Source organism: Salmo salar, chromosome ssa13 (genome assembly GCF_905237065.1).
Source record: "Salmo salar chromosome ssa13, Ssal_v3.1, whole genome shotgun sequence".
In the NCBI taxonomy this organism is placed as follows: domain Eukaryota; kingdom Metazoa; phylum Chordata; class Actinopteri; order Salmoniformes; family Salmonidae; genus Salmo; species Salmo salar.
The window spans coordinates 10,210,856-10,234,832 of record NC_059454.1 but is presented as its reverse complement, the minus strand read 5'-3'; the positions used below and the strand labels follow the sequence as shown (position 1 = coordinate 10,234,832).

Genomic DNA, 23,977 nt, shown 5'->3' with positions numbered 1-23,977 from the left:
CATTTTGGTCATTTCAGGGATTTTCTTAGCTCACAGAGTAAGTTTCAACTCAATCAAAAGTACAACCCTTTCGAAATGGCAATGAAGTGCCGTGCCCCGGATTCGAACCGGGGTTCCTGCGGCCACAACGCAGAGTACTAACCACTATACGATCACGGCAAGCTAACAGAGATTGTTTTGTAGAGCCTACTCATGCTCTGACAGAGAGTTGTACAAGCTGGCTAAACTCTTTTCATTAAGCGCTCTAAATGAATAAACTGAAGAACCAGTTGAACTTCAGACAGTTGGTACGTTGTAATTCTTTCAAAAAGGTCTCTTTTTCCGTGTATTTGGAATATCTCAATTGCACCCTCATCTAGTCTTCTCTCCTCTCAACACTCCTAATTCTGTTAACCAATTGGTTGAGAATAGCAGAGTGCCCTCCACTCTGACCTTTTCCATCAATGTGTTCAATGAACTGCTTGAAAAGGCTCTGCTGAGATTCGAACTCAGGATCTCCTGTTTACTAGACAGGCGCTTTAACCAACTAAGCCACAGCGCCCATAGACATCACATCTGATGCAGGTAAGGTCACCGCCACACGTATTTATGTCAAACCAGTCTCGTTCATTTAACCCATATCTCTGTCTTGCAAAATCACATCACAAAACAGATGTTATTTACTAATTTTGGAATCGATATGGACACCTTCAATTGTCTAGCAACAGGGTTTCTTATGCTATGTTTTGGGACCCAAAGTGGGCCTGAGTATGTGAGAGGTGGGCAGCGAGATATCAGTAAACATTTGTAGTCACATACTATTTCTTCTTAATTTGGGTCATTCGAGGACAGTACATTTTTCATTTGGGTCTCGAGCTGAATAAACTCAAGATCCTCTGACATGGATTCTTAAACTACAGTTTGGGACCCAAAGTGGGCATTAACATGTGATAGGTGTGTCACGAGATATGAGTAAACATTCAGAATCATACATTATTTCTTCATCATTTTGGTCATTTCAGGGATTTTCTTAGCTCACAGAGTAAGTTTCAACTCAATCAAAAGTACAACCCTTTCGAAATGGCAATGAAGTGCCGTGTCCCGGATTCGAACCGGGGTTCCTGCGGCCACAACGCAGAGTACTAACCACTATACGATCACGGCAAGCTAACAGAGATTGCTTTGTAGAGCCTACTCATGCTCTGACAGAGAGTTGTACAAGCTGGCTAAACTCTTTTCATTAAGCGCTCTAAATGAATAAACTGAAGAACCAGTTGAACTTCAGACAGTTGGTACTTTGTAATTCATTCAAAAAGGTCTCTTTTTCCGTGTATTTGGAATATCTCAATTGCACCCTCGTCTAGTCTTCTCTCCTCTCAACACTCCTAATTCTGTTAACCAATTGGTTGAGAATAGCAGAGTGCCCTCCACTCTGACCTTTTCCATCAATGTGTTCAATGAACTGCTTGAAAAGGCTCTGCTGAGATTCGAACTCAGGATCTCCTGTTTACTAGACAGGCGCTTTAACCAACTAAGCCACAGCGCCCATAGACAACACATCTGATGCAGGTAAGGTCACCGCCACACGTATTTATGTCAAACCAGTCTCGTTCATTTAACCCATATCTCTGTCTTGCAAAATCACATCACAAAACAGATGTTATTTACTAATTTTGGAATCGATATGGACACCTTCAATTGTCTAGCAACAGGGTTTCTTATGCTATGTTTTGGGACCCAAAGTGGGCCTGAGTATGTGAGAGGTGGGCAGCGAGATATCAGTAAACATTTGTAGTCACATACTATTTCTTCTTAATTTGGGTCATTCGAGGACAGTACATTTTTCATTTGGGTCTCGAGCTGAATAAACTCAAGATCCTCTGACATGGATTCTTAACCTGTTGGGTCTAGGGGACAGCATTTGCACGTCTGGATAAAAAAAATGTACCCGATTTAATCTGGTTACTAATCCTACCCAGTAACTAGAATATGCATATACTTATTATATATGGATAGAAAACACTCTAAAGTTTCTAAAACTGTTTGAATGGTGTCTGTGAGTATAACAGAACTCATTTGGCAGGCAAAACCCTGAGACATTTTCTGACAGGAAGTGGATACCTGATGTGTTGTATTGACTTTAAACCTATCCCATTGAAAAACACAGGGGCTTAGGAATATTTTGGCACTTCCTATTGCTTCCACTAGATGTCACCAGCCTTTACAAAGTGTTTTGAGTCTTCTGGAGGGAGATCTGACCGAACAAGAGCCATGGAACGATGATGTCCCATTAGACACCTGGCGCGCGTGTTCATGTTGGGTACCCTCGTTCCAATACGTTATAAAAGAGTATGCATTCGTCCACCTTGAATATTATTCATGTTCTGGTTAAAAAAGGCCCTAATGATTTATGCTATACAACGTTTGACATGTTTGAACGAACGGAAATATATTTTTTCCCCTCGTTCATGACGAGAAGTCCGGCTGGCTTACATCATGTGCTAACGAGACGGAGATTTTTGGACATAAATGATGAGCTTTTTTGAACAAAACTACATTCGTTATGGACCTGTGATACCTGGAAGTGACATCTGATGAAGAGAATCAAAGGTAATAGATTATTTACATAGTATTTTCGATTTTAGATCTCCCCAACATGACGTCTAGTCTGTATCGCAACGCGTATTTTTCTGGGCGCAGTGCTCAGATTATTGCAAAGTGTGATTTCCCAGTAAGGTTATTTTTAAATCTGGCAAGTTGATTGAGTTCAAGAGATGTAAATCTATAATTCTTTAAATGACAATATAATATTTTACTAATGTTTTCTAATTTTAATTATTTAATTTGTTACGCTGACTTGACTGCCGGTTATTGGAGGGAAACGATTTCCTCAACATCAATGCCATAGTAAAACGCTGTTTTTGGATATAAATATGAACTTGATAGAACTAAAAATGCATGCATTGTCTAACATAATGTCCTAGGAGTGTCATCTGATGGAGATTGTAAAAGGTTAGTGCATCATTTTAGCTGGTTTTATGGTTTTGGTGACCCTGTCTTTGACTTGACAAAACATTACACACAACTCTTGTGAATGTACTGTCCTAACATACTCTAAATGTATGCTTTCGCCGTAAAACCTTTTTGAAATCGTAAAACGTGGTTAGATTAAGGAGATGTTTATCTTTCAAATGGTGTAAAATAGTTGTATTTTTGAAAAATTTGAATTTTGGCATTTATTTGGATTCAAATTTGCCGCTCTTGAAAAGCACCTGCTGTTGATGGAGTGCACCACGGGTGGCACGCTAGCGTCCCACCTAGCCCCAAGAGGTTACATGTGATAGGTGTGTCACGAGATATGAGTAAACATTCAGAATCATACACTATTTCTTCATCATTTTGGTCATTTCAGGGATTTTCTTAGCTCACAGAGTAAGTTTCAACTCAATCAAAAGTACAACCCTTTCGAAATGGCAATGAAGTGCCGTGACCCGGATTCGAACCGGGGATCCTGCGGCCACAACGCAGAGTACTAACCACTATACGATCACGGCAAGCTAACAGAGATTGCTTGTAGAGCCTACTCATGCTCTGACAGAGAGGTGTACAAGCTGGCTAAACTCTTTTCATTTAGCGCTCCAAATGAATAAACTGAAGAACCGTTTGAACTTCAGACAGTTGGTACGTTGTAATTCAATCAAAAAGGTCTCTTTTTCCGTGAATTTGGAACATCTCAGTTTCACCCTCCTCAAGTCTTCTATCCTCTCAACACTCCTAATTTTGTTAACCCATTGGTTGAGAATAGCAGAGCGCCCTCCACTCTGACCTTTTCCATCAGTGTGTTCAATGAACTCCTTAAAGAGGCTCTGCTGAGATTTGAACTCAGGATCTCCTGTTTACTAGACAGGCGCTTTAACCAACTAAGCCACAGCGCCCAAAGACATCACATCTGATGCAGGTAAGGTCACCGCCACACTTATTTAAGTCAAACCAGTCTCGTTCATTTAACCCATATCTCTGTCTTGCAGAATCACATCACAAAACAGATGTTATTTACTAATTTTGGAATCGATATGGACACCTTCAATTGTCTAGCAACAGGGTTTCTTATGCTATGTTTTGGGATCCAAAGTGGGCCTGAGTATGTGAGAGGTGGGCAGCGAGATAAACATTTGTAGTCACATACTATTTCTGATTAATTTGGGTCATTCGAGGACAGTACATTTTTCATTTGGGTCTCGAGCTGAATAAACTCAAGATCCTCTGACATGGATTCTTAAACTACAGTTTGGGACCCAAAGTGGGCATTAACATGTGATAGGTGTGTCACGAGATATGAGTAAACATTCAGAATCATACACTATTTCTTCATCATTTTGGTCATTTCAGGGATTTTCTTAGCTCACAGAGTAAGTTTCAACTCAATCAAAAGTACAACCCTTTCGAAATGGCAATGAAGTGCCGTGACCCGGATTCGAACCGGGGTTCCTGCGGCCACAACGCAGAGTACTAACCACTATACGATCACGGCAAGCTAACAGAGATTGCTTTGTAGAGCCTACTCATGCTCTGACAGAGAGTTGTACAAGCTGGCTAAACTCTTTTCATTAAGCGCTCTAAATGAATAAACTGAAGAACCAGTTGAACTTCAGACAGTTGGTACGTTGTAATTCATTCAAAAAGGTCTCTTTTTCCGTGTATTTGGAATATCTCAATTGCACCCTCGTCTAGTCTTCTCTCCTCTCAACACTCCTAATTCTGTTAACCAATTGGTTGAGAATAGCAGAGTGCCCTCCACTCTGACCTTTTCCATCAATGTGTTCAATGAACTGCTTGAAAAGGCTCTGCTGAGATTCGAACTCAGGATCTCCTGTTTACTAGACAGGCGCTTTAACCAACTAAGCCACAGCGCCCATAGACATCACATCTGATGCAGGTAAGGTCACCGCCACACGTATTTAAGTCAAACCAGTCTCGTTCATTTAACCCATATCTCTGTCTTGCAAAATCACATCACAAAACAGATGTTATTTACTAATTTTGGAATCGATATGGACACCTTCAATTGTCTAGCAACAGGGTTTCTTATGCTATGTTTTGGGACCCAAAGTGGGCCTGAGTATGTGAGAGGTGGGCAGCGAGATAAGTAAACATTTGTAGTCACATACTATTTCTTCTTAATTTGGGTCATTCGAGGACAGTACATTTTTCATTTGGGTCTCGAGCTGAATAAACTCAAGATCCTCTGACATGGATTCTTAAACTACAGTTTGGGACCCAAAGTGGGCATTAACATGTGATAGGTGTGTCACGAGATATGAGTAAACATTCAGAATCATACACTATTTCTTCATCATTTTGGTCATTTCAGGGATTTTCTTAGCTCACAGTGTAAGTTTCAACTCAATCAAAAGTACAACCCTTTCGAAAAGGCAATGAAGTGCCGTGACCCGGATTCGAACCGGGGTTCCTGCGGCCACAACGCAGAGTACTAACCACTATACGATCACGGCAAGCTAACAGAGATTGCTTTGTAGAGCCTACTCATGCTCTGACAGAGAGTTGTACAAGCTGGCTAAACTCTTTTCATTAAGCGCTCTAAATGAATAAACTGAAGAACCAGTTGAACCTCAGACAGTTGGTACGTTGTAATTCATTCAAAAAGGTCTCTTTTTCCGTGTATTTGGAACATCTCAGTTGCACCCTCGTCAAGTCTTCTCTCCTCTCAACACTCCTAATTCTGTTAACCAATTGGTTGAGAATAGCAGAGTGCCCTCCACTCTGACCTTTTCCATCAATGTGTTCAATGAACTGCTTGAAAAGGCTCTGCTGAGATTCGAACTCAGGATCTCCTGTTTACTAGACAGGCGCTTTAACCAACTAAGCCACAGCGCCCATAGACATCACATCTGATGCAGGTAAGGTCACCGCCACACGTATTTATGTCAAACCAGTCTTGTTCATTTAACCCATATCTCTGTCTTGCAGAATCACATCACAAAACAGATGTTATTTACTAATTTTGGAATCGATATGGACACCTTCAATTGTCTAGCAACAGGGTTTCTTATGCTATGTTTTGGGATCCAAAGTGGGCCTGAGTATGTGAGAGGTGGGCAGCGAGATAAACATTTGTAGTCACATACTATTTCTTCTTAATTTGGGTCATTCGAGGACAGTACATTTTTCATTTGGGTCTCGAGCTGAATAAACTCAAGATCCTCTGACATGGATTCTTAAACTACAGTTTGGGACCCAAAGTGGGCATTAACATGTGATAGGTGTGTCACGAGATATGAGTAAACATTCAGAATCATACACTATTTCTTCATCATTTTGGTCATTTCAGGGATTTTCTTAGCTCACAGAGTAAGTTTCAACTCAATCAAAAGTACAACCCTTTCGAAATGGCAATGAAGTGCCGTGACCCGGATTCGAACCGGGGTTCCTGCAGCCACAACGCAGAGTACTAACCACTATACGATCACGGCAAGCTAACAGAGATTGCTTTGTAGAGCCTACTCATGCTCTGACAGAGAGTTGTACAAGCTGGCTAAACTCTTTTCATTAAGCGCTCTAAATGAATAAACTGAAGAACCAGTTGAACTTCAGACAGTTGGTACGTTGTAATTCATTCAAAAAGGTCTCTTTTTCCGTGTATTTGGAATATCTCAGTTGCACCCTCGTCTAGTCTTCTCTCCTCTCAACACTCCTAATTCTGTTAACCAATTGGTTGAGAATAGCAGAGTGCCCTCCACTCTGACCTTTTCCATCAATGTGTTCAATGAACTGCTTGAAAAGGCTCTGCTGAGATTCGAACTCAGGATCTCCTGTTTACTAGACAGGCGCTTTAACCAACTAAGCCACAGCGCCCATAGACATCACATCTGATGCAGGTAAGGTCACCGCCACACGTATTTAAGTCAAACCAGTCTCGTTCATTTAACCCATATCTCTGTCTTGCAGAATCACATCACAAAACAGATGTTATTTACTAATTTTGGAATCGATATGGATACCTACAATTGTCTAGCAACAGGGTTTCTTATGCTATGTTTTGGGATCCAAAGTGGGCCTGAGTATGTGAGAGGTGGGCAGCGAGATAAACATTTGTAGTCACATACTATTTCTTCTTAATTTGGGTCATTCGAGGACAGCACATTTTTCATTTGGGTCTCGAGCTGAATAAACTCAAGATCCTCTGACATGGATTCTTAAACTACAGTTTGGGACCCAAAGTGGGCATTAACATGTGATAGGTGTGTCACGAGATATGAGTAAACATTCAGAATCATACACTATTTCTTCATCATTTTGGTCATTTCAGGGATTTTCTTAGCTCACAGAGTAAGTTTCAACTCAATCAAAAGTACAACCCTTTGGAAAAGGCAATGAAGTGCCGTGACCCGGATTCGAACCGGGGTTCCTGCGGCCACAACGCAGAGTACTAACCACTATACGATCACGGCAAGCTAACAGAGATTGCTTTGTAGAGCCTACTCATGCTCTGACAGAGAGTTGTACAAGCTGGCTAAACTCTTTTCATTAAGCGCTCTAAATGAATAAACTGAAGAACCAGTTGAACTTCAGACAGTTGGTACGTTGTAATTCATTCAAAAAGGTATCTTTTTCCGTGTATTTGGAACATCTCAGTTGCACCCTCGTCTAGTCTTCTCTCCTCACAACACTCCTAATTCTGTTAACCAATTGGTTGAGAATAGCAGAGCGCCCTCCACTCTGACCTTTTCCATCAATGTGTTCAATGAACTGCTTAAAGAGGCTCTGCTGAGATTCGAACTCAGGATCTCCTGTTTACTAGACAGGCGCTTTAACCAACTAAGCCACAGCGCCCATAGACATCACATCTGATGCAGGTAAGGTCACCGCCACACGTATTTATGTCAAACCAGTCTCGTTCATTTAACCCATATCTCTGTCTTGCAGAATCACATCACAAAACAGATGTTATTTACTAATTTTGGAATCGATATGGACACCTACAATTGTCTAGCAACAGGGTTTCTTATGCTATGTTTTGGGACCCAAAGTGGGCCTGAGTATGTGAGAGGTGGGCAGCGAGATATCAGTAAACATTTGTAGTCACATACTATTTCTTCTTAATTTGGGTCATTCGAGGACAGTACATTTTTCATTTGGGTCTCGAGCTGAATAAACTCAAGATCCTCTGACATGGATTCTTAAACTACAGTTTGGGACCCAAAGTGGGCATTAACATGTGATAGGTGTGTCACGAGATATGAGTAAACATTCAGAATCATACACTATTTCTTCATCATTTTGGTCATTTCAGGGATTTTCTTAGCTCACAGAGTAAGTTTCAACTCAATCAAAAGTACAACCCTTTCGAAATGGCAATGAAGTGACGTAACCCGGATTCGAACCGGGGTTCCTGCGGCCACAACGCAGAGTACTAACCACTATACGATCACGGCAAGCTAACAGAGATTGCTTGTAGAGCCTACTCATGCTCTGACAGAGAGTTGTACAAGCTGGCTAAACTCTTTTCATTTAGCGCTCTAAATGAATAAACTGAAGAACCAGTTGAACTTCAGACAGTTGGTACGTTGTAATTCATTCAAAAAGTTATCTTTTTCCGTGTATTTGGAATATCTCAGTTGCACCCTCGTCTAGTCTTCTCTCCTCACAACACTCCTAATTTTGTTAACCAATTGGTTGAGAATAGCAGAGCGCCCTCCACTCTGACCTTTTCCATCAGTGTGTTCAATGAACTGCTTAAAGAGGCTCTGCTGAGATTCGAACTCAGGATCTCCTGTTTACTAGACAGGCGCTTTAACCAACTAAGCCACAGCGCCCATAGACATCACATCTGATGCAGGTAAGGTCACCGCCACACGTATTTAAGTCAAACCAGTCTCGTTCATTTAACCCATATCTCTGTCTTGCAGAATCACATCACAAAACAGATGTTATTTACTAATTTTGGAATCGATATGGACACCTTCAATTGTCTAGCAACAGGGTTTCTTATGCTATGTTTTGGGACCCAAAGTGGGCCTGAGTATGTGAGAGGTGGGCAGCGAGAATAGTAAACATTTGTAGTCACATACTATTTCTTCTTAATTTGGGTCATTCGAGGACAGTACATTTTTCATTTGGGTCTCGAGCTGAATAAACTCAAGATCCTCTGACATGGATTCTTAAACTACAGTTTGGGACCCAAAGTGGGCATTAACATGTGATAGGTGTGTCACGAGATATGAGTAAACATTCAGAATCATACACTATTTCTTCATCATTTTGGTCATTTCAGGGATTTTCTTAGCTCACAGAGTAAGTTTCAACTCAATCAGAAGTACAACCCTTTCGAAATGGCAATGAAGTGCCGTGACCCGGATTCGAACCGGGGTTGCTGCAGCCACAACGCAGAGTACTAACCACTATACGATCACGGCAAGTTAACAGAGATTGCTTTTAGAGCCTACTCATGCTCTGACAGAGAGTTGTACAAGCTGGCTAAACTCTTTTCATTTAGCGCTCTAAATGAATAAACTGAAGAACCAGTTGAACTTCAGACAGTTGGTACGTTGTAATTCATTCAAAAAGTTATCTTTTTCCGTGAATTTGGAACATCTCAGTTGCACCCTCCTCAAGTCTTCTCTCCTCACAACACTCCTAATTTTGTTAACCCATTGGTTGAGAATAGCAGAGCGCCCTCCACTCTGACCTTTTCCATCAGTGTGTTCAATGAACTCCTTAAAAAGGATCTGCTGAGATTCGAACTCAGGATCTCCTGTTTACTAGACAGGCGCTTTAACCAACTAAGCCACAGCGCCCATAGACAACACATCTGATGCAGGTAAGGTCACCGCCACACGTATTTAAGTCAAACCAGTCTCTTTCATTTAACCCATATCTCTGTCTTGCAGAATCACATCACAAAACAGATGTTATTTACTAATTTTGGAATCGATATGGACACCTTCAATTGTCTAGCAACAGGGTTTCTTATGCTATGTTTTGGGACCCAAAGTGGGCCTGAGTATGTGAGAGGTGGGCAGCGAGAACTAAACATTTGTAGTCACATACTATTTCTTCTTAATTTGGGTCATTCGAGGACAGTACATTTTTCATTTGGGTCTCGAGCTGAATAAACTCAAGATCCTCTGACATGGATTCTTAAACTACAGTTTGGGACCCAAAGTGGGCATTAACATGTGATAGGTGTGTCACGAGATATGAGTAAACATTCAGAATCATACACTATTTCTTCATGATTTTGGTCATTTCAGGGATTTTCTTAGCTCACAGAGTAAGTTTCAACTCAATCAAAAGTAGAACCCTTTCGAAATGGCAATGAAGTGCCGTGACCCGGATTCGAACCGGGGTTCCTGCAGCCACAACGCAGAGTACTAACCACTATACGATCACGGCAAGCTAACAGAGATTGCTTGTAGAGCCTACTCATGCTCTGACAGAGAGTTGCACAAGCTGGCTAAACTCTTTTCATTTAGCGCTCTAAATGAATAAACTGAAGAACCAGTTGAACTTCAGACAGTTGGTACGTTGTAATTCATTCAAAAAGGTCTCTTTTTCCGTGTATTTGGAACATCTCAGTTGCACCCTCGTCAAGTCTTCTCTCCTCTCAACACTCCTAATTTTGTTAACCAATTGGTTGAGAATAGCAGAGTGCCCTCCACTCTGACCTTTTCCATCAATGTGTTCAATGAACTCCTTAAAAAGGCTCTGCTGAGATTCGAACTCAGGATCTCCTGTTTACTAGACAGGCGCTTTAACCAACTAAGCCACAGCGCCCATAGACAGCACATCTGATGCAGGTAAGGTCACCGCCACACGTATTTATGTCAAACCAGTCTCGTTCATTTAACCCATATCTCTGTCTTGCAAAATCACATCACAAAACAGATGTTATTTACTAATTTTGGAATCGATATGGACACCTACAATTGTCTAGCAACAGGGTTTCTTATGCTATGTTTTGGGACACAAAGTGGGCCTGAGTATGTGAGAGGTGGGCAGCGAGATATCAGTAAACATTTGTAGTCACATACTATTTCTTCTTAATTTGGGTCATTCGAGGACAGTACATTTTTCATTTGGGTCTCGAGCTGAATAAACTCAAGATCCTCTGACATGGATTCTTAAACTACAGTTTGGAACCCAAAGTGGGCATTAACATGTGATAGGTGTGTCACGAGATATGAGTAAACATTCATAATCATACACTATTTCTTCATCATTTTGGTCGTTTCGGGGAGTTTCTTAGCTCACAGAGTAAGTTTCAACTCAATCAAAAGTACAACCCTTTCGAAATGGCAATGAAGTGCCGTGACCCGGATTCAAACCGGGGGTCCTGCGGCCACAACGCAGAGTACTAACCACTATACGATCACGGCAAGCTAACAGAGATTGCTTGTAGAGCCTACTCATGCTCTGACAGAGAGTTACACAAGCTGGCTAAACTCTTTTCATTTAGCGCTCTAAATGAATAAACTGAAGAACCAGTTGAACTTCAGACAGTTGGTACGTTGTAATTCATTCAAAAAGTTATCTTTTTCCGTGAATTTGGAACATCTCAGTTGCACCCTCCTCAAGTCTTCTCTCCTCACAACACTCCTAATTTTGTTAACCCATTGGTTGAGAATAGCAGAGCGCCCTCAACTCTGACCTTTTCCATCAGTGTGTTCAATGAACTCCTTAAAAAGGCTCTGCTGAGATTCGAACTCAGGATCTCCTGTTTACTAGACAGGCGCTTTAACCAACTAAGCCACAGCGCCCATAGACAGCACATCTGATGCAGGTAAGGTCACCGCCACACGTATTTAAGTCAAACCAGTCTCGTTCATTGAACCCATATATCTGTCTTGCAGAATCACATCACAAAACAGATGTTATTTACTAATTTTGGAATCGATATGGACACCTTCAATTGTCTAGCAACAGGGTTTCTTATGCTATGTTTTGGGACACAAAGTGGGCCTGAGTATGTGAGAGGTGGGCAGCGAGATAGTAAACATTTGTAGTCACATACTATTTCTTCTTAATTTGGGTCATTCGAGGACAGTACATTTTTCATTTGGGTCTCGAGCTGAATAAACTCAAGATCCTCTGACATGGATTCTTAAACTACAGTTTGGGAACCCAAAGTGGGCATTAACATGTGATAGGTGTGTCACGAGATATGAGTAAACATTCATAATCATACACTATTTCTTCATCATTTTGGTCATTTCGGGGATTTTCTTAGCTCACAGAGTAAGTTTCAACTCAATCAAAAGTACAACCCTTTCAAAATGGCAATGAAGTGCCGTGACCCGGATTAAACCGGGGTTCCTGCGGCCACAACGCAGAGTACTAACCACTATACGATCACGGCAAGCTAACAGAGATTGCTTGTAGAGCCTATTCATGCTCTGACAGAGAGTTGTACAAGCTGGCTAAACTCTTTTCATTTAGCGCTCTAAATGAATAAACTGAAGAACCAGTTGAACTTCAGACAGTTGGTACGTTGTAATTCATTCAAAAAGTTATCTTTTTCCGTGAATTTGGAACATCTCAGTTGCACCCTCCTCAAGTCTTCTCTCCTCTCAACACTCCTAATTCTGTTAACCCATTGGTTGAGAATAGCAGAGTGCCCTCCACTCTGACCTTTTCCATTAATGTGTTCTATGAAGTGCTTGAAAAGGCTCTGCTGAGATTCGAACTCAGGATCTCCTGTTTACTAGACAGGCGCTTTAACCAACTAAGCCACAGCGCCCATAGACCTCATGTCTGATGCAGGAAAGGTCACCGCCACACGTATTTAAGTCAAACCAGTCTCGTTCATTTAACCCATATCTCTGTCTTGCAAAATCACATCACAAAACAGATGTTATTTACTAATTTTGGAATCGATATGGACACCTTCAATTGTCTAGCAACAGGGTTTCTTATGCTATGTTTTGGGACCCAAAGTGGGCCTGAGTATGTGAGAGGTGGGCAGCGAGATAAGTAAACATTTGAAGTCACATACTATTTCTTCTTAATTTGGGTCATTCGAGGACAGTACATTTTTCATTTGGGTCTCGAGCTGAATAAACTCAAGATCCTCTGACATGGATTCTTAAACTACGGTTTGGGACCCAAAGTGGGCATTAACATGTGATAGGTGTGTCACGAGATATGAGTAAACATTCAGAATCATACACTATTTCTTCATCATTTTGGTCGTTTCGGGGAGTTTCTTAGCTCACAGAGTAAGTTTCAACTCAATCAAAATTACAACCCTTTCGAAATGGCAATGAAGTGCCGTGAACCGGATTCGAACCGGGGTTGCTGCGGCCACAACGCAGAGTACTAACCACTATACGATCACGGCAAGCTAACAGAGATTGCTTGTAGAGCCTACTCATGCTCTGACAGAGAGTTGTACAAGCTGGCTAAACTCTTTTCATTTAGCGCTCGAAATGAATAAACTGAAGAACCAGTTGAACTTCAGACAGTTGGTACGTTGTAATTCATTCAAAAAGCTCTCTTTTTCCGTGAATTTGGAATATCTCAATTGCACCCTCCTCAAGTTTTCTCTCCTCTCAACACTCCTAATTCTGTTAACCCATTGGTTGAGAATAGCAGAGTGCCCTACACTCTGACCTTTTCCATTAATGTGTTCTATGAACTGCTTGAAAAGGCTCTGCTGAGATTCGAACTCAGGATCTCCTGTTTACTAGACAGGCGCTTTAACCAACTAAGCCACAGCGCCCATAGACCTCATGTCTGATGCAGGAAAGGTCACCGCCACACGTATTTAAGTCAAACCAGTCTCGTTCATTTAACCCATATCTCTGTCTTGCAAAATCACATCACAAAACAGATGTTATTTACTAATTTTGGAATCGATATGGACACCTTCAATTGTCTAGCAACAGGGTTTCTTATGCTATGTTTTGGGACCCAAAGTGGGCCTGAGTATGTGAGAGGTGGGCAGCGAGATATCAGTAAACTTTTGAAGTCACATACTATTTCTTCTTAATTTGGGTCATTCGAGGACAGTACATTTTTCATTTGGGTCTCGAGCTGAATAAACTCAAGATCCTCTGACATGGATTCTTAAACTACAGTTTGGGACCCAAAGTGGGCATTAACATGTGATAGGTGTGTCACGAGATATGAGTAAACATTCAGAATCATACACTATTTCTTCATCATTTTGGTCATTTCAGGGATTTTCTTAGCTCACAGAGTAAGTTTCAACTCAATCAAAAGTACAACCCTTTCGAAATGGCAATGAAGTGCCGTGACCCGGATTCGAACCGGGGTTCCTGCAGCCACAACGCAGAGTACTAACCACTATACGATCACGGCAAGCTAACAGAGATTGCTTTGTAGAGCCTACTCATGCTCTGACAGAGAGTTGTACAAGCTGGCTAAACTCTTTTCATTAAGCGCTCTAAATGAATAAACTGAAGAACCAGTTGAACTTCAGACAGTTGGTACGTTGTAATTCATTCAAAAAGGTCTCTTTTTCCGTGTATTTGGAACATCTCAGTTGCACCCTCGTCTAGTCTTCTCTCCTCTCAACACTCCTAATTCTGTTAACCAATTGGTTGAGAATAGCAGAGTGCCCTCCACTCTGACCTTTTCCATCAATGTGTTCAATGAACTGCTTGAAAAGGCTCTGCTGAGATTCGAACTCAGGATCTCCTGTTTACTAGACAGGCGCTTTAACCAACTAAGCCACAGCGCCCATAGACATCACATCTGATGCAGGTAAGGTCACCGCCACACGTATTTAAGTCAAACCAGTCTCGTTCATTTAACCCATATCTCTGTCTTGCAGAATCACATCACAAAACAGATGTTATTTACTAATTTTGGAATCGATATGGACACCTTCAATTGTCTAGCAACAGGGTTTCTTATGCTATGTTTTGGGATCCAAAGTGGGCCTGAGTATGTGAGAGGTGGGCAGCGAGATAAACATTTGTAGTCACATACTATTTCTTCTTAATTTGGGTCATTCGAGGACAGCACATTTTTCATTTGGGTCTCGAGCTGAATAAACTCAAGATCCTCTGACATGGATTCTTAAACTACAGTTTGGGACCCAAAGTGGGCATTAACATGTGATAGGTGTGTCACGAGATATGAGTAAACATTCAGAATCATACACTATTTCTTCATCATTTTGGTCATTTCAGGGATTTTCTTAGCTCACAGAGTAAGTTTCAACTCAATCAAAAGTACAACCCTTTCGAAAAGGCAATGAAGTGCCGTGACCCGGATTCGAACCGGGGTTCCTGCGGCCACAACGCAGAGTACTAACCACTATACGATCACGGCAAGCTAACAGAGATTGCTTTGTAGAGCCTACTCATGCTCTGACAGAGAGTTGTACAAGCTGGCTAAACTCTTTTCATTAAGCGCTCTAAATGAATAAACTGAAGAACCAGTTGAACCTCAGACAGTTGGTACGTTGTAATTCATTCAAAAAGGTCTCTTTTTCCGTGTATTTGGAATATCTCAATTGCACCCTCGTCTAGTCTTCTCTCCTCTCAACACTCCTAATTCTGTTAACCAATTGGTTGAGAATAGCAGAGTGCCCTCCACTCTGACCTTTTCCATCAATGTGTTCAATGAACTGCTTGAAAAGGCTCTGCTGAGATTCGAACTCAGGATCTCCTGTTTACTAGACAGGCGCTTTAACCAACTAAGCCACAGCGCCCATAGACATCACATCTGATGCAGGTAAGGTCACCGCCACACGTATTTATGTCAAACCAGTCTTGTTCATTTAACCCATATCTCTGTCTTGCAAAATCACATCACAAAACAGATGTTATTTACTAATTTTGTAATCGATATGGATACCTACAATTGTCTAGCAACAGGGTTTCTTATGCTATGTTTTGGGACCCAAAGTGGGCCTGAGTATGTGAGAGGTGGGCAGCGAGATATCAGTAAACATTTGTAGTCACATACTATTTCTTCTTAATTTGGGTCATTCGAGGACAGTACATTTTTCATTTGGGTCTCGAGCTGAATAAACTCAAGATCCTCTGACATGGATTCTTAAACTACAGTTTGGGACCCAAAGTGGGCATTAACATGTGATAGGTGTGTCACGAGATATGAGTAAACATTCAGAATCATACACTATTTCTTCATCATTTTGGTCATTTCAGGGATTTTCTTAGCTCACAGAGTAAGTTTCAACTCAATCAAAAGTACAACCCTTTCGAAATGGCAATGAAGTGACGTAACCCGGATTCGAACCGGGGTTCCTGCGGCCACAACGCAGAGTACTAACCACTATACGATCACGGCAAGCTAACAGAGATTGCTTGTAGAGCCTACTCATGCTCTGACAGAGAGTTGTACAAGCTGGCTAAACTCTTTTCATTTAGCGCTCTAAATGAATAAACTGAAGAACCAGTTGAACTTCAGACAGTTGGTACGTTGTAATTCATTCAAAAAGTTATCTTTTTCCGTGAATTTGGAACATCTCAGTTTCACCCTCCTCAAGTCTTCTATCCTCACAACACTCCTAATTTTGTTAACCCATTGGTTGAGAATAGCAGAGCGCCCTCCACTCTGACCTTTTCCATCAGTGTGTTCAATGAACTCCTTAAAGAGGCTCTGCTGAGATTCGAACTCAGGATCTTCTGTTTACTAGACAGGCGCTTTAACCAACTAAGCCACAGCGCCCATAGACATCACATCTGATGCAGGTAAGGTCACCGCCACACGTTTTTAAGTCAAACCAGTCTCGTTCATTTAACCCATATCTCTGTCTTGCAGAATCACATCACAAAACAGATGTTATTTACTAATTTTGGAATCGATATGGACACCTTCAATTGTCTAGCAACAGGGTTTCTTATGCTATGTTTTGGGATCCAAAGTGGGCCTGAGTATGTGAGAGGTGGGCAGCGAGATATCAGTAAACATTTGAAGTCACATACTATTTCTTCTTAATTTGGGTCATTCGAGGACAGTACATTTTTCATTTGGGTCTCGAGCTGAATAAACTCAAGATCCTCTGACATGGATTCTTAAACTACAGTTTGGGACCCAAAGTGGGCATTAACATGTGATAGGTGTGTCACGAGATATGAGTAAACATTCAGAATCATACACTATTTCTTCATCATTTTGGTCATTTCAGGGATTTTCTTAGCTCACAGAGTAAGTTTCAACTCAATCAAAAGTACAACCCTTTCAAAATGGCAATGAAGTGCCGTGACCCGGATTCAAACCGGGGTTCCTGCGGCCACAACGCAGAGTACTAACCACTATACGATCACGGCAAGCTAACAGAGATTGCTTGTAGAGCCTACTCATGCTCTGACAGAGAGTTGTACAAGCTGGCTAAACTCTTTTCATTTAGCGCTCTAAATGAATAAACTGAAGAACCAGTTGAACTTCAGACAGTTGGTACGTTGTAATTCATTCAAAAAGTTATCTTTTTCCGTGAATTTGGAACATCTCAGTTTCACCCTCCTCAAGTCTTCTATCCTCACAACACTCCTAATTTTGTTAACCCATTGGTTGAGAATAGCAGAGCGCCCTCCACTCTGACCTTTTCCATCAGTGTGTTCAATGAACTCCTTAAAGAGGCTCTGCTGAGATTCGAACTCAGGATCTTCTGTTTACTAGACAGGCGCTTTAACCAACTAAGCCACAGCGCCCATAGAGATCACATCTGATGCAGGTAAGGTCACCGCCACACGTATTTAAGTCAAACCAGTCTCGTTCATTTAACCCATATCTCTGTCTTGCAGAATCACATCACAAAACAGATGTTATTTACTAATTTTGGAATCGATATGGACACCTTCAATTGTCTAGCAACAGGGTTTCTTATGCTATGTTTTGGGATCCAAAGTGGGCCTGAGTATGTGAGAGGTGGGCAGCGAGATAAACATTTGTAGTCACATACTATTTCTTCTTAATTTGGGTCATTCGAGGACAGTACATTTTTCATTTGGGTCTCGAGCTGAATAAACTCAAGATCCTCTGACATGGATTCTTAAACTACAGTTTGGGACCCAAAGTGGGCATTAACATGTGATAGGTGTGTCACGAGATATGAGTAAACATTCAGAATCATACACTATTTCTTCATCATTTTGGTCATTTCAGGGATTTTCTTAGCTCACAGAGTAAGTTTCAACTCAATCAAAAGTACAACCCTTTCGAAATGGCAATGAAGTGCCGTGACCCGGATTCGAACCGGGGTTCCTGCAGCCACAACGCAGAGTACTAACCACTATACGATCACGGCAAGCTAACAGAGATTGCTTTGTAGAGCCTACTCATGCTCTGACAGAGAGTTGTACAAGCTGGCTAAACTCTTTTCATTAAGCGCTCTAAATGAATAAACTGAAGAACCAGTTGAACTTCAGACAGTTGGTACGTTGTAATTCATTCAAAAAGGTCTCTTTTTCCGTGTATTTGGAATATCTCAGTTGCACCCTCGTCTAGTCTTCTCTCCTCTCAACACTCCTAATTCTGTTAACCAATTGGTTGAGAATAGCAGAGTGCCCTCCACTCTGACCTTTTCCATCAATGTGTTCAATGAACTGCTTGAAAAGGCTCTGCTGAGATTCGAACTCAGGATCTCCTGTTTACTAGACAGGCGCTTTAACCAACTAAGCCACAGCGCCCATAGACATCACATCTGATGCAGGTAAGGTCACCGCCACACGTATTTATGTCAAACCAGTCTCGTTCATTTAACCCATATCTCTGTCTTGCAAAATCACATCACAAAACAGATGTTATTTACTAATTTTGGAATCGATATGGACACCTTCAATTGTCTAGCAACAGGGTTTCTTATGCTATGTTTTGGGACCCAAAGTGGGCCTGAGTATGTGAGAGGTGGGCAGCGAGATATCAGTAAACATTTGTAGTCACATACTATTTCTTCTTAATTTGGGTCATTCGAGGACAGTACATTTTTCATTTGGGTCTCGAGCTGAATAAACTCAAGATCCTCTGACATGGATTCTTAAACTACAGTTTGGGACCCAAAGTGGGCATTAACATGTGATAGGTGTGTCACGAGATATGAGTAAACATTCAGAATCATACACTATTTCTTCATGATTTTGGTCATTTCAGGGATTTTCTTAGCTCACAGAGTAAGTTTCAACTCAATCAAAAGTAGAACCCTTTCGAAATAGCAATGAAGTGCCGTGACCCGGATTCGAACCGGGGTTCCTGCGGCCACAACGCAGAGTACTAACCACTATACGATCACGGCAAGCTAACAGAGATTGCTTGTAGAGCCTACTCATGCTCTGACAGAGAGTTACACAAGCTGGCTAAACTCTTTTCATTTAGCGCTCTAAATGAATAAACTGAAGAACCAGTTGAACTTCAGACAGTTGGTACGTTGTAATTCATTCAAAAAGTTAACTTTTTCCGTGAATTTGGAACATCTCAGTTGCACCCTCCTCAAGTCTTCTCTCCTCTCAACACTCCTAATTCTGTTAACCCATTGGTTGAGAATAGCAGAGTGCCCTCAACTCTGACCTTTTCCATCAATGTGTTCAATGAACTCCTTAAAAAGGCTCTGCTGAGATTCGAACTCAGGATCTCCTGTTTACTAGACAGGCGCTTTAACCAACTAAGCCACAGCGCCCATAGACAGCACATCTGATGCAGGTAAGGTCACCGCCACACGTATTTATGTCAAACCAGTCTCGTTCATTTAACCCATATCTCTGTCTTGCAAAATCACATCACAAAACAGATGTTATTTACTAATTTTGGAATCGATATGGACACCTTCAATTGTCTAGCAACAGGGTTTCTTATGCTATGTTTTGGGACACAAAGTGGGCCTGAGTATGTGAGAGGTGGGCAGCGAGATATCAGTAAACATTTGTAGTCACATACTATTTCTTCTTAATTTGGGTCATTCGAGGACAGTACATTTTTCATTTGGGTCTCGAGCTGAATAAACTCAAGATCCTCTGACATGGATTCTTAAACTACAGTTTGGAACCCAAAGTGGGCATTAACATGTGATAGGTGTGTCACGAGATATGAGTAAACATTCATAATCATACACTATTTCTTCATCATTTTGGTCGTTTCGGGGAGTTTCTTAGCTCACAGAGTATGTTTCAACTCAATCAAAAGTACAACCCTTTCAAAATGGCAATGAAGTGCCATGACCCGGATTAAACCGGGGGTCCTGCGGCCACAACGCAGAGTACTAACCACTATACGATCACGGCAAGCTAACAGAGATTGCTTGTAGAGCCTACTCATGCTCTGACAGAGAGTTACACAAGCTGGCTAAACTCTTTTCATTTAGCGCTCTAAATGAATAAACTGAAGAACCAGTTGAACTTCAGACAGTTGGTACGTTGTAATTCATTCAAAAAGTTAACTTTTTCCGTGAATTTGGAACATCTCAGTTGCACCCTCCTCAAGTCTTCTCTCCTCTCAACACCTAATTTTGTTAACCCATTGGTTGAGAATAGCAGAGTGCCCTCAACTCTGACCTTTTCCATCAATGTGTTCAATGAACTCCTTAAAAAGGCTCTGCTGAGATTCGAACTCAGGATCTCCTGTTTACTAGACAGGCGCTTTAACCAACTAAGCCACAGCGCCCATAGACAGCACATCTGATGCAGGTAAGGTCACCGCCACACGTATTTATGTCAAACCAGTCTCGTTCATTTAACCCATATCTCTGTCTTGCAAAATCACATCACAAAACAGATGTTATTTACTAATTTTGGAATCGATATGGACACCTTCAATTGTCTAGCAACAGGGTTTCTTATGCTATGTTTTGGGACACAAAGTGGGCCTGAGTATGTGAGAGGTGGGCAGCGAGATATCAGTAAACATTTGTAGTCACATACTATTTCTTCTTAATTTGGGTCATTCGAGGACAGTACATTTTTCATTTGGGTCTCGAGCTGAATAAACTCAAGATCCTCTGACATGGATTCTTAAACTACAGTTTGGGACCCAAAGTGGGCATTAACATGTGATAGGTGTGTCACGAGATATGAGTAAACATTCAGAATCATACACTATTTCTTCATCATTTTGGTCGTTTCGGGGAGTTTCTTAGCTCACAGAGTAAGTTTCAACTCAATCAAAAGTACAACCCTTTCGAAATGGCAATGAAGTGCCGTGACCCGGATTAAACCGGGGGTCCTGCGGCCACAACGCAGAGTACTAACCACTATACGATCACGGCAAGCTAACAGAGATTGCTTTTAGAGCCTACTCATGCTCTGACAGAGAGTTGTACAAGCTGGCTAAACTCTTTTCATTTAGCGCTCTAAATGAATAAACTGAAGAACCAGTTGAACTTCAGACAGTTGGTACGTTGTAATTCATTCAAAAAGTTATCTTTTTCCGTGAATTTGGAACATCTCAGTTGCACCCTCCTCAAGTCTTCTCTCCTCTCAACACTCCTAATTTTGTTTACCCATTGGTTGATAATAGCAGAGTGCCCTCCACTCTGAGCTTTTCCATCAATGTGTTCAATGAACTCCTTAAAAAGGATCTGCTGAGATTCGAACTCAGGATCTCCTGTTTACTAGACAGGCGCTTTAACCAACTAAGCCACAGCGCCCATAGACAACACATCTGATGCAGGTAAGGTCACCGCCACACGTATTTATGTCAAACCAGTCTCGTTCATTTAACCCATATCTCTGTCTTGCAAAATCACATCACAAAACAGATGTTATTTACTAATTTTGGAATCGATATGGACACCTTCAATTGTCTAGCAACAGGGTTTCTTATGCTATGTTTTGGGACCCAAAGTTGGCCTGAGTATGTGAGAGGTGGGCAGCGAGATATCAGTAAACATTTGTAGTCACATACTATTTCTTCTTAATTTGGGTCATTCGAGGACAGTACATTTTTCATTTGGGTCTCGAGCTGAATAAACTCAAGATCCTCTGACATGGATTCTTAAACTACAGTTTGGGACCCAAAGTGGGCATTAACATGTGATAGGTGTGTCACGAGATATGAGTAAACATTCAGAATCATACACTATTTCTTCATGATTTTGGTCATTTCAGGGATTTTCTTAGCTCACAGAGTAAGTTTCAACTCAATCAAAAGTAGAACCCTTTCGAAATAGCAATGAAGTGCCGTGACCCGGATTCGAACCGGGGTTCCTGCGGCCACAACGCAGAGTACTAACCACTATACGATCACGGCAAGCTAACAGAGATTGCTTGTAGAGCCTACTCATGCTCTGACAGAGAGTTACACAAGCTGGCTAAACTCTTTTCATTTAGCGCTCTAAATGAATAAACTGAAGAACCAGTTGAACTTCAGACAGTTGGTACGTTGTAATTCATTCAAAAAGTTAACTTTTTCCGTGAATTTGGAACATCTCAGTTGCACCCTCCTCAAGTCTTCTCTCCTCTCAACACCTAATTTTGTTAACCCATTGGTTGAGAATAGCAGAGTGCCCTCAACTCTGACCTTTTCCATCAATGTGTTCAATGAACTCCTTAAAAAGGCTCTGCTGAGATTCGAACTCAGGATCTCCTGTTTACTAGACAGGCGCTTTAACCAACTAAGCCACAGCGCCCATAGACAGCACATCTGATGCAGGTAAGGTCACCGCCACACGTATTTATGTCAAACCAGTCTCGTTCATTTAACCCATATCTCTGTCTTGCAAAATCACATCACAAAACAGATGTTATTTACTAATTTTGGAATCCATATGGACACCTTCAATTGTCTAGCAACAGGGTTTCTTATGCTATGTTTTGGGACACAAAGTGGGCCTGAGTATGTGAGAGGTGGGCAGCGAGATATCAGTAAACATTTGTAGTCACATACTATTTCTTCTTAATTTGGGTCATTCGAGGACAGTACATTTTTCATTTGGGTCTCGAGCTGAATAAACTCAAGATCCTCTGACATGGATTCTTAAACTACAGTTTGGAACCCAAAGTGGGCATTAACATGTGATAGGTGTGTCACGAGATATGAGTAAACATTCATAATCATACACTATTTCTTCATCATTTTGGTCGTTTCGGGGAGTTTCTTAGCTCACAGAGTATGTTTCAACTCAATCAAAAGTACAACCCTTTCAAAATGGCAATGAAGTGCCATGACCCGGATTAAACCGGGGGTCCTGCGGCCACAACGCAGAGTACTAACCACTATACGATCACGGCAAGCTAACAGAGATTGCTTGTAGAGCCTATTCATGCTCTGACAGAGAGTTGTACAAGCTGGCTAAACTCTTTTCATTTAGCGCTCTAAATGAATAAACTGAAGAACCAGTTGAACTTCAGACAGTTGGTACGTTGTAATTCATTCAAAAAGTTATCTTTTTCCGTGAATTTGGAACATCTCAGTTGCACCCTCCTCAAGTCTTCTCTCCTCTCAACACTCCTAATTTTGTTTACCCATTGGTTGATAATAGCAGAGTGCCCTCCACTCTGACCTTTTCCATCAATGTGTTCAATGAACTCCTTAAAAAGGATCTGCTGAGATTCGAACTCAGGATCTCCTGTTTACTAGACAGGCGCTTTAACCAACTAAGCCACAGCGCCCATAGACAACACATCTGATGCAGGTAAGGTCACCGCCACACGTATTTATGTCAAACCAGTCTCGTTCATTTAACCCATATCTCTGTCTTGCAAAATCACATCACAAAACAGAAGTTATTTACTAATTTTGGAATCGATATGGACACCTTCAATTGTCTAGCAACAGGGTTTCTTATGCTATGTTTTGGGACCCAAAGTGGGCCTGAGTATGTGAGAGGTGGGCAGCGAGATATCAGTAAACATTTGTAGTCACATACTATTTCTTCTTAATTTGGGTCATTCGAGGACAGTACATTTTTCATTTGGGTCTCGAGCTGAATAAACTCAAGATCCTCTGACATGGATTCTTAAACTACAGTTTTGGACCCAAAGTGGGCATTAACATGTGATAGGTGTGTCACGAGATATGAGTAAACATTCAGAATCATACACTATTTCTTCATGAT

General features: G+C 41.4%; 37 non-coding genes across 37 annotated transcripts; all 37 read right to left on the bottom strand.

Annotated features, from left to right (window-relative positions):
• Nucleotides 1-467: 467 nt before the first annotated feature.
• Nucleotides 468-541, bottom strand: trnat-agu (transfer RNA threonine (anticodon AGU)). Its single transcript has one exon. It is a non-coding gene; the product is annotated as a tRNA-Thr (tRNA).
• A 910-nt stretch (nucleotides 542-1,451) lies between these two features.
• trnat-agu (transfer RNA threonine (anticodon AGU)) lies at nucleotides 1,452-1,525 on the bottom strand. The gene has a single exon. It is a non-coding gene; the product is annotated as a tRNA-Thr (tRNA).
• Nucleotides 1,526-3,461: 1,936 nt separating this feature from the next.
• trnah-gug (transfer RNA histidin (anticodon GUG)) lies at nucleotides 3,462-3,533 on the bottom strand. Its single transcript has one exon. It is a non-coding gene; the product is annotated as a tRNA-His (tRNA).
• A 307-nt stretch (nucleotides 3,534-3,840) lies between these two features.
• Nucleotides 3,841-3,914, bottom strand: trnat-agu (transfer RNA threonine (anticodon AGU)). Its single transcript has one exon. It is a non-coding gene; the product is annotated as a tRNA-Thr (tRNA).
• Nucleotides 3,915-4,438: 524 nt separating this feature from the next.
• trnah-gug (transfer RNA histidin (anticodon GUG)) lies at nucleotides 4,439-4,510 on the bottom strand. The gene has a single exon. It is a non-coding gene; the product is annotated as a tRNA-His (tRNA).
• A 308-nt stretch (nucleotides 4,511-4,818) lies between these two features.
• Nucleotides 4,819-4,892, bottom strand: trnat-agu (transfer RNA threonine (anticodon AGU)). Its single transcript has one exon. It is a non-coding gene; the product is annotated as a tRNA-Thr (tRNA).
• A 528-nt stretch (nucleotides 4,893-5,420) lies between these two features.
• trnah-gug (transfer RNA histidin (anticodon GUG)) lies at nucleotides 5,421-5,492 on the bottom strand. Its single transcript has one exon. It is a non-coding gene; the product is annotated as a tRNA-His (tRNA).
• Nucleotides 5,493-5,800: 308 nt separating this feature from the next.
• On the bottom strand, nucleotides 5,801-5,874 carry trnat-agu (transfer RNA threonine (anticodon AGU)). Its single transcript has one exon. It is a non-coding gene; the product is annotated as a tRNA-Thr (tRNA).
• Nucleotides 5,875-6,398: 524 nt separating this feature from the next.
• Nucleotides 6,399-6,470, bottom strand: trnah-gug (transfer RNA histidin (anticodon GUG)). Its single transcript has one exon. It is a non-coding gene; the product is annotated as a tRNA-His (tRNA).
• Nucleotides 6,471-6,778: 308 nt separating this feature from the next.
• trnat-agu (transfer RNA threonine (anticodon AGU)) lies at nucleotides 6,779-6,852 on the bottom strand. The gene has a single exon. It is a non-coding gene; the product is annotated as a tRNA-Thr (tRNA).
• Nucleotides 6,853-7,376: 524 nt separating this feature from the next.
• On the bottom strand, nucleotides 7,377-7,448 carry trnah-gug (transfer RNA histidin (anticodon GUG)). The gene has a single exon. It is a non-coding gene; the product is annotated as a tRNA-His (tRNA).
• A 308-nt stretch (nucleotides 7,449-7,756) lies between these two features.
• trnat-agu (transfer RNA threonine (anticodon AGU)) lies at nucleotides 7,757-7,830 on the bottom strand. The gene has a single exon. It is a non-coding gene; the product is annotated as a tRNA-Thr (tRNA).
• A 909-nt stretch (nucleotides 7,831-8,739) lies between these two features.
• trnat-agu (transfer RNA threonine (anticodon AGU)) lies at nucleotides 8,740-8,813 on the bottom strand. Its single transcript has one exon. It is a non-coding gene; the product is annotated as a tRNA-Thr (tRNA).
• Nucleotides 8,814-9,341: 528 nt separating this feature from the next.
• trnah-gug (transfer RNA histidin (anticodon GUG)) lies at nucleotides 9,342-9,413 on the bottom strand. Its single transcript has one exon. It is a non-coding gene; the product is annotated as a tRNA-His (tRNA).
• Nucleotides 9,414-9,720: 307 nt separating this feature from the next.
• Nucleotides 9,721-9,795, bottom strand: trnat-agu (transfer RNA threonine (anticodon AGU)). Its single transcript has one exon. It is a non-coding gene; the product is annotated as a tRNA-Thr (tRNA).
• Nucleotides 9,796-10,320: 525 nt separating this feature from the next.
• On the bottom strand, nucleotides 10,321-10,392 carry trnah-gug (transfer RNA histidin (anticodon GUG)). The gene has a single exon. It is a non-coding gene; the product is annotated as a tRNA-His (tRNA).
• A 307-nt stretch (nucleotides 10,393-10,699) lies between these two features.
• On the bottom strand, nucleotides 10,700-10,773 carry trnat-agu (transfer RNA threonine (anticodon AGU)). Its single transcript has one exon. It is a non-coding gene; the product is annotated as a tRNA-Thr (tRNA).
• Nucleotides 10,774-11,303: 530 nt separating this feature from the next.
• Nucleotides 11,304-11,375, bottom strand: trnah-gug (transfer RNA histidin (anticodon GUG)). Its single transcript has one exon. It is a non-coding gene; the product is annotated as a tRNA-His (tRNA).
• A 307-nt stretch (nucleotides 11,376-11,682) lies between these two features.
• Nucleotides 11,683-11,756, bottom strand: trnat-agu (transfer RNA threonine (anticodon AGU)). The gene has a single exon. It is a non-coding gene; the product is annotated as a tRNA-Thr (tRNA).
• Nucleotides 11,757-12,662: 906 nt separating this feature from the next.
• trnat-agu (transfer RNA threonine (anticodon AGU)) lies at nucleotides 12,663-12,736 on the bottom strand. The gene has a single exon. It is a non-coding gene; the product is annotated as a tRNA-Thr (tRNA).
• Nucleotides 12,737-13,643: 907 nt separating this feature from the next.
• On the bottom strand, nucleotides 13,644-13,717 carry trnat-agu (transfer RNA threonine (anticodon AGU)). Its single transcript has one exon. It is a non-coding gene; the product is annotated as a tRNA-Thr (tRNA).
• Nucleotides 13,718-14,247: 530 nt separating this feature from the next.
• trnah-gug (transfer RNA histidin (anticodon GUG)) lies at nucleotides 14,248-14,319 on the bottom strand. The gene has a single exon. It is a non-coding gene; the product is annotated as a tRNA-His (tRNA).
• Nucleotides 14,320-14,627: 308 nt separating this feature from the next.
• Nucleotides 14,628-14,701, bottom strand: trnat-agu (transfer RNA threonine (anticodon AGU)). The gene has a single exon. It is a non-coding gene; the product is annotated as a tRNA-Thr (tRNA).
• A 524-nt stretch (nucleotides 14,702-15,225) lies between these two features.
• Nucleotides 15,226-15,297, bottom strand: trnah-gug (transfer RNA histidin (anticodon GUG)). The gene has a single exon. It is a non-coding gene; the product is annotated as a tRNA-His (tRNA).
• A 308-nt stretch (nucleotides 15,298-15,605) lies between these two features.
• trnat-agu (transfer RNA threonine (anticodon AGU)) lies at nucleotides 15,606-15,679 on the bottom strand. Its single transcript has one exon. It is a non-coding gene; the product is annotated as a tRNA-Thr (tRNA).
• A 909-nt stretch (nucleotides 15,680-16,588) lies between these two features.
• trnat-agu (transfer RNA threonine (anticodon AGU)) lies at nucleotides 16,589-16,662 on the bottom strand. Its single transcript has one exon. It is a non-coding gene; the product is annotated as a tRNA-Thr (tRNA).
• Nucleotides 16,663-17,192: 530 nt separating this feature from the next.
• trnah-gug (transfer RNA histidin (anticodon GUG)) lies at nucleotides 17,193-17,264 on the bottom strand. The gene has a single exon. It is a non-coding gene; the product is annotated as a tRNA-His (tRNA).
• Nucleotides 17,265-17,571: 307 nt separating this feature from the next.
• trnat-agu (transfer RNA threonine (anticodon AGU)) lies at nucleotides 17,572-17,645 on the bottom strand. Its single transcript has one exon. It is a non-coding gene; the product is annotated as a tRNA-Thr (tRNA).
• A 524-nt stretch (nucleotides 17,646-18,169) lies between these two features.
• On the bottom strand, nucleotides 18,170-18,241 carry trnah-gug (transfer RNA histidin (anticodon GUG)). Its single transcript has one exon. It is a non-coding gene; the product is annotated as a tRNA-His (tRNA).
• Nucleotides 18,242-18,549: 308 nt separating this feature from the next.
• On the bottom strand, nucleotides 18,550-18,623 carry trnat-agu (transfer RNA threonine (anticodon AGU)). The gene has a single exon. It is a non-coding gene; the product is annotated as a tRNA-Thr (tRNA).
• A 530-nt stretch (nucleotides 18,624-19,153) lies between these two features.
• trnah-gug (transfer RNA histidin (anticodon GUG)) lies at nucleotides 19,154-19,225 on the bottom strand. The gene has a single exon. It is a non-coding gene; the product is annotated as a tRNA-His (tRNA).
• Nucleotides 19,226-19,532: 307 nt separating this feature from the next.
• trnat-agu (transfer RNA threonine (anticodon AGU)) lies at nucleotides 19,533-19,606 on the bottom strand. The gene has a single exon. It is a non-coding gene; the product is annotated as a tRNA-Thr (tRNA).
• A 906-nt stretch (nucleotides 19,607-20,512) lies between these two features.
• On the bottom strand, nucleotides 20,513-20,586 carry trnat-agu (transfer RNA threonine (anticodon AGU)). The gene has a single exon. It is a non-coding gene; the product is annotated as a tRNA-Thr (tRNA).
• Nucleotides 20,587-21,494: 908 nt separating this feature from the next.
• trnat-agu (transfer RNA threonine (anticodon AGU)) lies at nucleotides 21,495-21,569 on the bottom strand. The gene has a single exon. It is a non-coding gene; the product is annotated as a tRNA-Thr (tRNA).
• A 529-nt stretch (nucleotides 21,570-22,098) lies between these two features.
• trnah-gug (transfer RNA histidin (anticodon GUG)) lies at nucleotides 22,099-22,170 on the bottom strand. The gene has a single exon. It is a non-coding gene; the product is annotated as a tRNA-His (tRNA).
• A 305-nt stretch (nucleotides 22,171-22,475) lies between these two features.
• Nucleotides 22,476-22,549, bottom strand: trnat-agu (transfer RNA threonine (anticodon AGU)). The gene has a single exon. It is a non-coding gene; the product is annotated as a tRNA-Thr (tRNA).
• Nucleotides 22,550-23,457: 908 nt separating this feature from the next.
• trnat-agu (transfer RNA threonine (anticodon AGU)) lies at nucleotides 23,458-23,532 on the bottom strand. Its single transcript has one exon. It is a non-coding gene; the product is annotated as a tRNA-Thr (tRNA).
• Between the last annotated feature and the right edge of the window lie 445 nt (nucleotides 23,533-23,977).